The sequence below is a fragment of the Schistocerca gregaria genome, unplaced genomic scaffold, assembly GCF_023897955.1.
Source record: "Schistocerca gregaria isolate iqSchGreg1 unplaced genomic scaffold, iqSchGreg1.2 ptg000240l, whole genome shotgun sequence".
Taxonomy (NCBI): domain Eukaryota; kingdom Metazoa; phylum Arthropoda; class Insecta; order Orthoptera; family Acrididae; genus Schistocerca; species Schistocerca gregaria.
The window spans coordinates 1,388,554-1,404,810 of NW_026061752.1; positions in this window are offsets into that span (position 1 = coordinate 1,388,554).

Consider the following 16,257-nt stretch of genomic DNA (forward strand, 5'->3'; position numbering starts at 1 on the left):
TTCCCTGGAAGACCAGTAGTAGTTTCCGATGCACATCTGGTGGCATTCTGTAATCTGTGGACTATCAGAGTGTTGATGAAACACAGAAATTGCATCGGGATTGAATACAACAGTCATCATGCGCACTTTCCTCCATGCGAGTAATGTCTCAAACAGTCTACGCTTTGATCGTTCCCTGGAAGACCAGTAGTAGTTTCCGATGCACATCTGGTGGCATTCTGTAATCTGTGGACTGTGGAGTGTTGATGAAACACAGAAATTGCATCGGGTTTGAATACAACAGTCACCATGCACACTTTCCTCCACGGGAGTGATATCTCAACAGTCTACGCTTTGATCCTTCCCTGGAATACCACTAGTAATTTTTCGATGCACATCTGGTGGCATTCTGTAATCTGTGTACTATCAGAGTGTTGATGAAACACAGAAATAGCATCGGGATTGAATACAACAGTTACCATGCGCACTTTCCTCCATGGGAGTAATGTCTCAAACAGTCTACGCTTTGATCGTTCCCTGGAAGACCAGTAGTAGTCTCCGATGCACACTTGGTGGCATTCTGTAATCTGTGGACTAACAGAGTGTTTATGAAACACAGAAATGTCATCGGGATTGAATACAACAGTCAATATTCGCACTTTCCTCCATAGAAGTAATGTCTCAAACAGTCTACGCTTTGATCGTCCCCTGGAAGACCAGTAGTAGTTTCCGATGCACATCTGGTGGCATTCTGTAATCTGTGGACTATCAGAGCGTTGATGAAACACAGAAATAGCATCGGGATTCAATACAACAGTCACCATGCGCACTTTCCTCCATGGGAGTAATGTCTCAAACAGTCTACGCTTTGATCGTTCCCTGGAAGACCAGTAGTAGTCTCCGATGCACACCTGGTGGCATTCTGTAATCTGTGGACTAACAGAGTGTTAATGAAACACAGAAATTGCATCGGAATTGAATACAACAGTCAATATTCGCACTTTCCTCAATGGGAGTAATGCCTCAAACAGTCTACGCTTTGATCGTCCCCTGGAAGACCAGTAGTAATTTCCGACGCACACCTGGTGGCATTCTGTAATCTGTGGAATATCAGAGTAATGATGAAACACAGAAATAGCATCTGGATTGAATACAACAGTCACCATTCGCACTTTCTTCCATGGGAGTAATGTCTCAAATAGTCTACGCTTTGATCGTTCCCTGGAAGACCAGTAGTAGTCTCCGATACACATCTGGTGGCGTTCTGTAATCTGTGGACTACCAGAGTGTTGATGAAACACAGAAATTGCAACGGGATTGAATACAACAGTGAATACTCGCACTTTCCTCCATTTGAGTAATATCTCAAAGCGTCTACGCTTTGATCGTTCCCTGGAAGACCAGTAATAATTTCCGATGCACATCTGGTGGCATACTGTAATCTGTGGACTATCAGAGTGTTGGTGAAACACAGAAATAGCATCGGGATGGAATACAACAGTCACCATGCGCACTTACCTCCATGGGAGTATGTCTCAAACAGTCTACGCTTTGATCGTTCCCTGGAAGACCAGTAGTAGTTTCCGATGCACATCTGGTGGCATTCTGTAATCTGTGGACTATCAGAGTGTTGATGAAACACAGAAATTGCATCGGGATTGAATACAACAGTCACCATGCGCACTTTCCTCCATGGGAGTAATGTCTCAAACAGTCTACGCTTTGATCGTTCCCTGGAAGACCAGTAGTAGTTTCCGATGCACATCTGGTGGCATTCTGTAATCTGTGGACTGTGAGAGTGTTGATGAAACACAGAAATTGCATCGGGTTTGAATACAACAGTCACCATGCACACTTTCCTCCATGGGAGTAATATCTCAACAGTCTACGCTTTGATCCTTCCCTGGAATACCACTAGTAATTTTTTCGATGCACATCCGGTGGCATTCTGTAATCTGTGTAGTATCAGAGTGTTGATGAAACACAGAAATAGCATCGGGATTGAATACAACAGTTACCATGCGCACTTTCCTCCATGGGAGTAATGTCTCAAACAGTCTACGCTTTGATCGTTCCCTGGAAGACCAGTAGTAGTCTCCGATGCACACTTGGTGGCATTCTGTAATCTGTGGACTAACAGAGTGTTGATGAAACACAGAAATGTCATCGGGATTGAATACAACAGTCAATATTCGCACTTTCCTCCATAGAAGTAATGTCTCAAACAGTCTACGCTTTGATCGTCCCCTGGAAGACCAGTAGTAGTTTCCGATGCACATCTGGTGGCATTCTGTAATCTGTGGACTATCAGAGCGTTGATGAAACACAGAAATAGCATCGGGATTCAATACAACAGTCACCATGCGCACTTTCCTCCATGGGAGTAATGTCTCAAACAGTCTACGCTTTGATCGTTCCCTGGAAGACCAGTACTAGTCTCCGATGCACACCTGGTGGCATTCTGTAATCTGTGGACTAACAGAGTGTTGATGAAACACAGAAATTGCATCGGGATTGAATACAACAGTCAATATTCGCACTTTCCTCAATGGGAGTAATGCCTCAAACAGTCTACGCTTTGATCGTCCTCTGGAAGACCAGTAGTAATTTCCGACGCACACCTGGTGGCATTCTGTAATCTGTGGACTATCAGAGTAATGATGAAACACAGAAATAGCATCGGGATTGAATACAACAGTCACCATGCGCACTTTCTTCCATGGGAGTAATGTCTCAAATAGTCTACGATTTGATCGTTCTCTGAAAGACCAGTAGTAGTTTCCGATGCACATCTGATGGCATTCTGTAATCTGTGGACTATCAGAGTGTTGATGAAACACAGAAATTCCATCGGGATTGAATACAACAGTCACCATGCGCACTTTCCTCCATGGGAGTAATGTCTCAAACAGTCTACGATTGGATCGCTCATTGGTTGACCAGTAGTAGTTTCCCATGCACATCTGGAGGCATTCTGTAATCTGCGGACTATCAGATTGTTGATGAAACACAGAAATTGCATCGGGATTGAATACAACAGTCACCATGCGCACTTTCTTCCATGGGAGTAATGTCTCAAACAGTCTACGCTTTGATCGTTCCATGGAATACCAGTAGTAATTTTCGATTCACTTCTGGAGGCATTTTGTAATATGTGGACCATCAGAGTGTTGATGAAACACAGAAATTGCATCGCGATTCAATACAACAGTCACCATCCGCGCTTTTCTCCCTCGGAGTAATATCTGAAACAGTCTACGCTTTGATCGTTCCCTGGAATACCAGTAGTAATTTCCGATTCACATCTGGAGGCATTTTGTAATCTGTGGACTATCAGAGCGTTGATGAAACACAGAAATAGCATCGGGATTCAATAAAACAGTCACCATGCGCACTTTCTTCCATGGGAGTAATGTCTCAAATAGTCTACGCTTTGATCGTTCCCTGGAAGACCAGCAGTAGTCTCCGATACACATCTGGTGGCGTTCTGTAATCTGTGGACTACCAGAGTGTTGATGAAACACAGAAATTGCAACGGGATTGAATACAACAGTGAATACTCGCACTTTCCTCCATTTGAGTAATATCTCAAAGCGTCTACGATTTGATCGTTCCCTGGAAGACCAGTAGTAATTTCCGATGCACATCTGGTGGCATACTGTAATCTGTGGACTATCAGAGTGTTGGTGAAACACAGAAATAGCATCGGGATGGAATACAACAGTCACCATGCGCACCTACCTCCATGGGAGTATGTCTCAAACAGTCTACGCTTTGATCGTTCCCTGGAAGACCAGTAGTAGTTTCCGATGCACATCTGGTGGCATTCTGTAATCTGTGGACTATCAGAGTGTTGATGAAACACAGAAATTGCATCGGGATTGAATACAACAGTCACCATGCGAACTTTCCTCCATGGGAGTAATGTCTCAAACAGTCTACGCTTTGATCGTTCCCTGGAAGACCAGTAGTAGTTTCCGATGCACATCTGGTGGCATTCTGTAATCTGTGGACTGTGAGAGTGTTGATGAAACACAGAAATTGCATCGGGTTTGAATACAACAGTCACCCTGCACACTTTCCTCCATGGGAGTGATATCTCAACAGTCTACGCTTTGATCCTTCCCTGGAATACCACTAGTAATTTTTTCGATGCACATCCGGTGGCATTCTGTAATCCGTGTACTATCAGAGTGTTGATGAAACACAGAAATAGCATCGGGATTGAATACAACAGTTACCATGCGCACTTTCCTCCATGGGAGTAATGTCTCAAACAGTCTACGCTTTGATCGTTCCCTGGAAGACCAGTAGTAGTCTCCGATGCACACTTGGTGGCATTCTGTAATCTGTGGACTAACAGAGTGTTGATGAAACACAGAAATGTCATCGGGATTGAATACAACAGTCAATATTCGCACTTTCCTCCATAGAAGTAATGTCTCAAACAGTCTACGCTTTGATCGTCCCCTGGCAGACCAGTAGTAGTTTCCGATGCACATCTGGTGGCATTCTGTAATCTGTGGACTATCAGAGCGTTGATGAAACACAGAAATAGCATCGGGATTCAATACAACAGTCACCATGCGCACTTTCCTCCATGGGAGTAATGTCTCAAACAGTCTACGCTTTGATCGTTCCCTGGAAGACCAGTAGTAGTCTCTGATGCACACCTGGTGGCATTCTGTAATCTGTGGACTAACAGAGTGTTGATGAAACACAGAAATTGCATCGGGATTGAATACAACAGTCAATATTCGCACTTTCCTCAATGGGAGTAATGCCTCAAACAACCTACGCTTTGATCGTCCCCTGGAAGACCAGTAGTAATTTCCGACGCACACCTGGTGGCATTCTGTAATCTGTGGACTATCAGAGTAATGATGAATCACAGAAATAGCATCGGGATTGAATACAACAGTCACCATGCGCACTTTCTTCCATGGGAGTAATGTCTCAAATAGTCTACGATTTGATCGTTCTCTGAAAGACCAGTAGTAGTTTCCGATGCACATCTGATGGCATTCTGTAATCTGTGGACTATCAGAGTGTTGATGAAACACAGAAATTCCATCGGGATTGAATACAACAGTCACCATGCGCACTTTCCTCCATGGGAGTAATGTCTCAAACAGTCTACGATTGGATCGCTCATTGGTTGACCAGTAGTAGTTTCCGATGCACATCTGGAGGCATTCTGTAATCTGCGGACTATCAGATTGTTGATGAAACACAGAAATTGCATCGGGATTGAATACAACAGTCACCATGCGCACTTTCTTCCATGGGAGTAATGTCTCAAACAGTCTACGCTTTGATCGTTCCCTGGAATACCAGTAGTAATTTCCGACTCACATCTGGAGGCATTTTGTAATATGTGGACCATCAGAGTGTTGATGAAACACAGAAATTGCATCGCAATTCAATACAACAGTCACCATGCGCACTTTCTTCCATGGGAGTAATGTCTCAAATAGTCTACGCTTTGATCGTTCCCTGGAAGACCAGCAGTAGTCTCCGATACACATCTGGTGGCGTTCTGTAATCTGTGGACTACCAGAGTGTTGATGAAACACAGAAATTGCAACGGGATTGAATACAACAGTGAATACTCGCACTTTCCTCCATTTGAGTAATATCTCAAAGCGTCTACGCTTTGATCGTTCCCTGGAAGACCAGTAGTAATTTCCGATGCACATCTGGTGGCATACTGTAATCTGTGGACTATCAGAGTGTTGGTGAAACACAGAAATAGCATCGGGATTGAATACAACAGTCACCATGCGCACCTACCTCCATGGGAGTATGTCTCAAACAGTCTACGCTTTGATCGTTATCTGGAAGACCAGTAGTAGTTTCCGATGCACATCTGGTGGCATTCTGTAATCTGTGGACTATCAGAGTGTTGATGAAACACAGAAATTGCATCGGGATTGAATACAACAGTCACCATGCGCACTTTCCTCCATGGGAGTAATGTCTCAAACAGTCTACGCTTTGATCGTTCTCTGGAAGACCAGTAGTAGTTTCCGATGCACATCTGGTGGCATTCTGTAATCTGTGGACTGTGAGAGTGTTGATGAAACACAGAAATAGCATCGGGTTTGAATACAACAGTCACCATGCACACTTTCCTCCACGGGAGTGATATCTCAACAGTCTACGCTTTGATCCCTCCCTGGAATACCACTAGTAATTTTTTCGATGCACATCTGGTGGCATTCTGTAATCTGTGTACTATCAGAGTGTTGATGAAACACAGAAATAGCATCGGGATTGAATACAACAGTTACCATGCGCACTTTCCTCCATGGGAGTAATGTCTCAAACAGTCTACGCTTTGATCGTTCCCTGGAAGACCAGTAGTAGTCTCCGATGCACACTTGGTGGCATTCTGTAATCTGTGGACTAACAGAGTGTTGATGAAACACAGAAATGTCATCGGGATTGAATACAACAGTCATTATTCGCACTTTCCTCCATAGAAGTAATGTCTCAAACAGTCTACGCTTTGATCGTCCCCTGGAAGACCAGTAGTAGTTTCCGATGCACATCTGGTGGCATTCTGTAATCTGTGGACTATCAGAGCGTTGATGAAACACAGGAATAGCTTCGGGATTCAATACAACAGTCACCAGGCGCACTTTCCTATATGGGAGTAATGTCTCAGACAGTCTACGATTTGATCGTTCTCTGAAAGACCAGTAGTAGTTTCCGATGCACATCTGATGGCATTCTGTAATCTGTGGACTATCAGAGTGTTGATGAAACACAGAAATTCCATCGGGATTGAATACAACAGTCACCATGCGCACTTTCCTCCATGGGAGTAATGTGTGATACAGTCTACGCTTGGATCGTTTCCAGGAAGACCAGTAGTAGTTTCCGATACCTATCTGGTGGCATTCTGTAATCTGTGGACTATCTGAGTGTTGATGAAACACAGAAATTGCATCGGTATTGAATACAACAGTCACCATGCGCACTTTCTTCCATGGGAGTAATGTCTCAAACAGTCTACGCTTTGATCGTTCCCTGGAAGACCAGTAGTAATTTCCGATTCACATCTGGAGGCATTTTGTAATATGTGGACTATCAGAGTGTTGATGAAACACAGAAATTGCATCGCGATTCAATACAACAGTCACCATCCGCGCTCTTCTCCCTCGGAGTAATATCTGAAACAGTCTACGCTTTGATCGTTCCCTGGAAGACCAGTAGTAGTTTCCGATGCACATCTATAGGCATTCTGTAATCTGTGGACCTTTAAAGTGTTGATGAAACACAGAAATTGCATCGGGAGTGAATACATCAGTCACAATCCGCCAGTTCCTACATGGGAGTAATGTGTGATACAGTCTACGCTTGGATCGTTTCCACGAAGACCAGTAGTAGTTTCCGATGCCTATCTGGTGGCATTCTGTAATCTGTGGACTATCAGAGCGTTGATGAAACACAGAAATAGCATCGGGATTGAAGCAATAGTCAATATTCGCACTTTCCTCCATGGGAGTAATGTCTCAAACAGTCTACGCTTTGATCGTCCCCTGGAATACCAGTAGTAGTTTCCGATGCACATCTGGTGGCATTCTGTAATCTGTGGACTATCAGATTGTTGATGAAACAGAGAAATTGCATCAGGATTGCATACAACAGGCACCATGCGGTCTTTCCTCCATGGGAGTAAAGTCACAAACAGTCTACGCTTTGATCGTTCCCTGGAAGACCAGCAGTAGTTTCCGATGCACATCTGGTGGCATTCTGTAATCTGTGGACTATCAGAGTGTTGATGAAACAAAGAAATTCCATTGGGATTGAATACAACAGTCACCATGCGCACTTAATTCCATTGGAGTAATGTCTCAAATAGTCTACGCTTTGATCGTTCCCTGGAAGTCCAGTAGTAGTCTCCGATACACATCTGGTGGCATTCTGTAATCTGTGGACCATCAGAGTGTTGATGAAAACCAGAAATTGCATCGATACTGAATACAACAGTCACCATGAGTACTTTTCTCCATGGGAGTAACGTCTCAAACAGTCTACGTTTTGATTGTACCCTGGAAGACTAGTAGTAGTTTTCGATGCACATCTGGAGGCATTCTGTAATCTGTGGACTATCAGAGTGTTGATGAAACACAGAAATTCCATCGGGATTGAATACAACAGTCACCATGCGCACTTTCCTCCATGGGAGTAATGTCTCAAACAGTCTACGCTTGGATCGTTCCCTGGAAGACCAGTAGTAGTTTCCGATGCACATCTGGTGGCATTCTGTAATCTGTGGACCATCAGAGTGTTGATGAAAATCAGAAATTGCATCGATATTGAATACAACAGTCACCACGAGTACTTTCCTCCATGGGAGTAATGTCTCAAACAGTCTACGTTTTGATTGTTCCCTGGAAGACCAGTAGTAGTTTTCGATGCACATCTGGAGGCATTCTGTAATCTGTGGACTATCAGAGTGTTGATGAAACACAGAAATTCCATCGGGATTGAATACAACAGTCACCATGCGCACTTTCCTCCATGGGAATAATTCTCAAACAGTCTACGCTTTGATCGATCCCTGGAAGACCAGTAGTAGTTCCTGATGCACATCTGGTGGCATTCTGTAATCTGTGGACTATCAGAGTGTTGATGAAACACAGAAATTCCATTGGGATTGAATACAACAGTCACCATGCGCACTTTCCTCCATGGGAGTAATGTCTCAAACAGTCTACGCTTTGATCGTTCCCTGTAATACCAGTAGTAATTTCCGATGCACATCTGGAGGCATTCTGTAATATGTGGCCTATCAGAGTGTTGATGAAACACAGAAATTGCATCGGGATTGAATACAACAGTCACCATGCGCACTTTCCTCCATGGGAGTAACGTCTCAAACAGTCTACGAGTTGATCGTTCCCTGGAAGAGCAGTAGTGGTTTCCGATGCAAATCTGGTGGCATTCTGTAATCTGTAGACTATCAGAGTGTTGATGAAACACAGAAAATGCATCGGGATTAAATACAACAGTCACAATGTGCACTTTTCTCCACGTGAGTGATATCTCAAACTGTCTACGCTTTGATCGTTCCCTGGAATACCAGTAGTAGATTCCGATGCACATCTGGTGGCATTCTGTAATCTGTGGACTATCAGTGTGTTGAATAAACACAGAAATTGCATCGGGATTGAATACAACAGTCACCATGCGCACTTACTTCCATTGGAGTAATGTCTCAAATAGTCTACGCTTTGATCGTTCCCTGGAAGACCAGTAGTAGTCTCCGATACACATCTGGTGGCATTCTGTAATCTGTGGACCATCAGAGTGTTGATGAAAACCAGAAATTGCATCGATACTGAATACAACAGTCACCATGAGTACTTTCCTCCATGGGAGTAATGTCTCAAACAGTCTACGTTTTGATTGTTCCCTGGAAGACCAGTAGTAGTTCTCGATGCACATCTGGAGGCATTCTGTAATCTGTGGACTATCAGAGTGTTGATGAAACACAGAAATTCCAGCGGGATTGAATACAACAGTCACCATGCGCACTTTCCTCCATGGGAATAATTCTCAAACAGTCTACGCTTTGATCGATCCCAGGAAGACCAGTAGTAGTTTCTGATGCACATCTGGTGGCATTCTGTAATCTGTGGACTATCAGAGTGTTGATGAAACACAGAAATTCCATTGGGATTGAATACAACAGTCACCATGCGCACTTTCCTCCATGGGAGTAATGTTTCAAACAGTCTACGCGTTGATCGTTCCCTGGAAGACCAGTAGTGGTTTCCGATGCAAATCTGGTGGCATTCTGTAATCTGTGGACTATCAGAGTGTTGATGAAACACAGAAAATGCATCGGGATTAAATACAACAGTCACAATGTGCACTTTTCTCCACGTGAGTGATATCTCAAACTTTCTACGCTTTGATCGTTCCCAGGAATACCAGTAGTAGATTCCGATGCACATCTGGTGGCATTCTGTAATCTGTGGACTACCAGAGTGTTGATGAAACACAGAAATTGCAACGGGATTGAATACAACAGTGAATACTCGCACTTTCCTCCATTTGAGTAATGTCTCAAAGCGTCTACGCTTTGATCGTTCCCTGGAAGACCAGTAGTAATTTCCGATGCACAACTGGTGGCATACTGTAATCTGTGGAATATCAGAGTGTTGGTGAAACACAGAAATAGCATCGGGATTGAATACAACAGTCACCATGCGCACTTACCTCCATGGGAGTAATGTCTCAAACAGTCTACGCTTTGATCGTTCCCTGGAAGACCAGTAGTAGTTTCCGATGCACATCTGGTGGCATTCTGCAATCTGTGGCCTAACAGAGTGTTGATGAAACACAGAAATTGCATCGGGATTGAACACAACAGTCAATATTCGCACATTCCTCCATGGGAGTAATGTCTCAAAGGGTCTACGCTTTGATCGATCCCTGGAAGACCAGTAGTAATTTCCGATGCACATTTGGTGGCATTCTGTAATCTGTGGACTATCAGAGTGTTGGTGAAACACAGAAATTGCATCGGGATTGAATACAACAGTCACCATGCGCACTTTCCTCCATGGGAGTAATGTCTCAAACAGTCTACGCTTTGATCGTTTTTGGAAGACCAGTAGTAGTTTCCGATGCACATCTGGTGGCATTCTGTAATCTGTGGACTGTGAGAGTGTTGATGAAACACAGAAATTGCATCGGGATTGAATACAACAGTCACCATGGGCACTTTCCTCCATGGGAGTAATGTCTCAAACAGTCTACGCTTTGATCGTTCTCTGGAAGACCAGTAGTAGTTTCCGATGCACATCTTGTGGCATTCTGTAATCTGTGGACTGTGAGAGTGTTGATGAAACACAGAAATTGCATCGGGTTTGAATACAACAGTCACCATGCACACTTTCCTCCACGGGAGTGATATCTCAACAGTCTACGTTTTGATCCCTCCCTGGAATACCACTAGTAATTTTTTCGATGCACATCTGGTGGCATTCTGTAATCTGTGTACTATCAGAGTGTTGATGAAACACAGAAATAGCATCGGGATTGAATACAACAGTTACCATGCGCACTTTCCTCCATGGGAGTAATGTCTCAAACAGTCTACGCTTTGATCGTTCCCTGGAAGACCAGTAGTAGTCTCCGATACACACTTGGTGGCATTCTGTAATCTGTGGACTAACAGAGTGTTGATGAAACACAGAAATGTCATCGGGATTGAATACAACAGTCAATATTCGCACTTTCCTCCATAGAAGTAATGTCTCAAACAGTCTACGCTTTGATCGTCCCCTGGAAGACCAGTAGTAGTTTCCGATGCACATCTGGTGGCATTCTGTAATCTGTGGACTATCAGAGCGTTGATGAAACACAGGAATAGCTTCGGGATTCAATACGACAGTCACCATGCGCACTTACTATATGGGAGTAATGTCTCAGACAGTCTACGATTTGATCGTTCTCTGAAAGACCAGTAGTAGTTTCCGATGCACATCTGATGGCATTCTGTAATCTGTGGACTATCAGAGTGTTGATGAAACACAGAAATTCCATCGGGATTGAATACAACAGTCACCATGCGCACTTTCCTCCATGGGAGTAATGTGTGATACAGTCTACGCTTGGATCGTTTCCAGGAAGACCAGTAGTAGTTTCCGATGCCTATCTGGTGGCATTCTGTAATCTGTGGACTATCTGAGTGTTGATGAAACACAGAAATTGCATCGGGATTGAATAAAACAGTCACCATGCGCACTTTCTTCCATGGGAGTAATGTCTCAAACAGTCTACGCTTTGATCGTTCCCTGGAAGACCAGTAGTAATTTCCGATTCACACCTGGAGGCATTTTGTAATCTGTGGACCTACAAAGTGTTGATGAAACACAGAAATTGCAGCCGCAGTGAATACATCAGTCACAATCCGCCCTTTCCTACATGGGAGTAACGTCTGAAACAGTCTACGCTTTGATCGTTCCCAGGAAGACGTGTAGTAGTTTCCGATGCACATCTGGAGGCAATCTGTAATCTGTGGACTATCAGAGTGTTGATGAAAATCAGAAATTGCATCGAGATTGAATACAACAGTCACCATGCGCACTTTTCTCCATGGGAGTAACGTCTCAAACAGTCTACGTTTTGATTGTACCCTGGAAGACTAGTAGTAGTTTTCGATGCACATCTGGAGGCATTCTGTAATCTGTGGACTATCAGAGTGTTGATGAAACACAGAAATTCCATCGGGATTGAATACAACAGTCACCATGCGCACTTTCCTCCATGGGAGTAATGTTTCAAACAGTCTACGCTTTGATCGTTCCCTGGAAGACGAGTAGTAGTCTCCGATGCACACCTGGTGGCATTCTGTAATCTGTGGACTAACAGAGTGTTGATGAAACACAGAAATTGCATCGGGATTGAATGCAATAGTCAATATTCGCACTTTCCTCCATGGGAGTAATGTCTCAAACAGTCTACGCTTTGATCGTCCCCTGGAAGGCCAGTAGTAATTTCCGACGCACACCTGGTGGCATTCTGTAACCTGTGGACTCTCAGAGTAATGATGAAACACAGAAATAGCATCGGGATTGAATGCAACCGTCACCATGCGCACTTTCCTCCATGGGAGTAATGTCTCAGACAGTCTACGATTTGATCGTTCTCTGAAAGACCAGTAGTAGTTTCCGATGCACATCTGGTGGCATTCTGTAATCTGTGGACTATCAGGGCGTTGATGAAACACAGAAATAGCATCGGGAATCAATACAACAGTCACCATGCGCACTTTCCTCCATGGGAGTAATCTCTCAAACAGTCTACGCTTTGATCGTTCCCTGGAAGACGAGTAGTAGTCTCCGATGCACACCTGGTGGCATTCTGTAATCTGTGGACTAACAGAGTGTTGATGAAACACAGAAATTGCATCGGGATTGAAGCAATAGTCAATATTCGCACTTTCCTCCATGGGAGTAATGTCTCAAACAGTCTACGCTTTGATCGTCCCCTGGAAGACCAGTAGTAATTTCCGACGCACACCTGGTGGCATTCTGTAACCTGTGGACTATCAGAGTAATGATGAAACACAGAAATAGTATCGGGATTGAATGCAACAGTCACCATGCGCACTTTCCTCCATGGGAGTAATGTGTCAGACAGTCTACGATTAGATCGTTCTCTGAAAGACCAGTAGTAGTTTCCGATGCACATCTGATGGCATTCTGTAATCTGTGGACTATCAGAGTGTTGATGAAACACAGAAATTCCATCGGGCTTGAATACAACAGTCACCATGCGCACTTTCCTCCATGGGAGTAATGTCTCAAACAGTCTACGATTGGATCGTTCATTGGTTGACCAGTAGTAGTTTCCGATGCACATCTGGAGGCATTCTGTAATCTGTGGACTATCAGAGTGTTGATGAAACACAGAAATTGCATCGGGATTGAATACAACAGTCACCATGCACACTTTCCTCCACGGGAGTGATATCTCAAACAGTGTACGCTTTGATCGTTCCCTGGAATACCAGTAGTAGTTTCCGATGCACATCTGGTGGCATTCTGTAATCTGTGGACTAACAGAGTGTTGATGAAACACAGAAATTGCATCGGGATTGAATACAACAGTCAATATTCGCACTTTCCTCAATGGGAGTAATGCCTCAAACAACCTACGCTTTGATCGTCCCCTGGAAGACCAGTAGTAATTTCCGACGCACACCTGGTGGCATTCTGTAATCTGTGGACTATCAGAGTAATGATGAATCACAGAAATAGCATCGGGATTGAATACAACAGTCACCATGCGCACTTTCTTCCATGGGAGTAATGTCTCAAATAGTCTACGATTTGATCGTTCTCTGAAAGACCAGTAGTAGTTTCCGATGCACATCTGATGGCATTCTGTAATCTGTGGACTATCAGAGTGTTGATGAAACACAGAAATTCCATCGGGATTGAATACAACAGTCACCATGCGCACTTTCCTCCATGGGAGTAATGTCTCAAACAGTCTACGATTGGATCGCTCATTGGTTGACCAGTAGTAGTTTCCGATGCACATCTGGAGGCATTCTGTAATCTGCGGACTATCAGATTGTTGATGAAACACAGAAATTGCATCGGGATTGAATACAACAGTCACCATGCGCACTTTCTTCCATGGGAGTAATGTCTCAAACAGTCTACGCTTTGATCGTTCCCTGGAATACCAGTAGTAATTTCCGACTCACATCTGGAGGCATTTTGTAATATGTGGACCATCAGAGTGTTGATGAAACACAGAAATTGCATCGCAATTCAATACAACAGTCACCATGCGCACTTTCTTCCATGGGAGTAATGTCTCAAATAGTCTACGCTTTGATCGTTCCCTGGAAGACCAGCAGTAGTCTCCGATACACATCTGGTGGCGTTCTGTAATCTGTGGACTACCAGAGTGTTGATGAAACACAGAAATTGCAACGGGATTGAATACAACAGTGAATACTCGCACTTTCCTCCATTTGAGTAATATCTCAAAGCGTCTACGCTTTGATCGTTCCCTGGAAGACCAGTAGTAATTTCCGATGCACATCTGGTGGCATACTGTAATCTGTGGACTATCAGAGTGTTGGTGAAACACAGAAATAGCATCGGGATTGAATACAACAGTCACCATGCGCACCTACCTCCATGGGAGTATGTCTCAAACAGTCTACGCTTTGATCGTTATCTGGAAGACCAGTAGTAGTTTCCGATGCACATCTGGTGGCATTCTGTAATCTGTGGACTATCAGAGTGTTGATGAAACACAGAAATTGCATCGGGATTGAATACAACAGTCACCATGCGCACTTTCCTCCATGGGAGTAATGTCTCAAACAGTCTACGCTTTGATCGTTCTCTGGAAGACCAGTAGTAGTTTCCGATGCACATCTGGTGGCATTCTGTAATCTGTGGACTGTGAGAGTGTTGATGAAACACAGAAATAGCATCGGGTTTGAATACAACAGTCACCATGCACACTTTCCTCCACGGGAGTGATATCTCAACAGTCTACGCTTTGATCCCTCCCTGGAATACCACTAGTAATTTTTTCGATGCACATCTGGTGGCATTCTGTAATCTGTGTACTATCAGAGTGTTGATGAAACACAGAAATAGCATCGGGATTGAATACAACAGTTACCATGCGCACTTTCCTCCATGGGAGTAATGTCTCAAACAGTCTACGCTTTGATCGTTCCCTGGAAGACCAGTAGTAGTCTCCGATGCACACTTGGTGGCATTCTGTAATCTGTGGACTAACAGAGTGTTGATGAAACACAGAAATGTCATCGGGATTGAATACAACAGTCATTATTCGCACTTTCCTCCATAGAAGTAATGTCTCAAACAGTCTACGCTTTGATCGTCCCCTGGAAGACCAGTAGTAGTTTCCGATGCACATCTGGTGGCATTCTGTAATCTGTGGACTATCAGAGCGTTGATGAAACACAGGAATAGCTTCGGGATTCAATACAACAGTCACCAGGCGCACTTTCCTATATGGGAGTAATGTCTCAGACAGTCTACGATTTGATCGTTCTCTGAAAGACCAGTAGTAGTTTCCGATGCACATCTGATGGCATTCTGTAATCTGTGGACTATCAGAGTGTTGATGAAACACAGAAATTCCATCGGGATTGAATACAACAGTCACCATGCGCACTTTCCTCCATGGGAGTAATGTGTGATACAGTCTACGCTTGGATCGTTTCCAGGAAGACCAGTAGTAGTTTCCGATACCTATCTGGTGGCATTCTGTAATCTGTGGACTATCTGAGTGTTGATGAAACACAGAAATTGCATCGGTATTGAATACAACAGTCACCATGCGCACTTTCTTCCATGGGAGTAATGTCTCAAACAGTCTACGCTTTGATCGTTCCCTGGAAGACCAGTAGTAATTTCCGATTCACATCTGGAGGCATTTTGTAATATGTGGACTATCAGAGTGTTGATGAAACACAGAAATTGCATCGCGATTCAATACAACAGTCACCATCCGCGCTCTTCTCCCTCGGAGTAATATCTGAAACAGTCTACGCTTTGATCGTTCCCTGGAAGACCAGTAGTAGTTTCCGATGCACATCTATAGGCATTCTGTAATCTGTGGACCTTTAAAGTGTTGATGAAACACAGAAATTGCATCGGGAGTGAATACATCAGTCACAATCTGTCAGTTCCTACATGGGAGTAATGTGTGATACAGTCTACGCTTGGATCGTTTCCACGAAGACCAGTA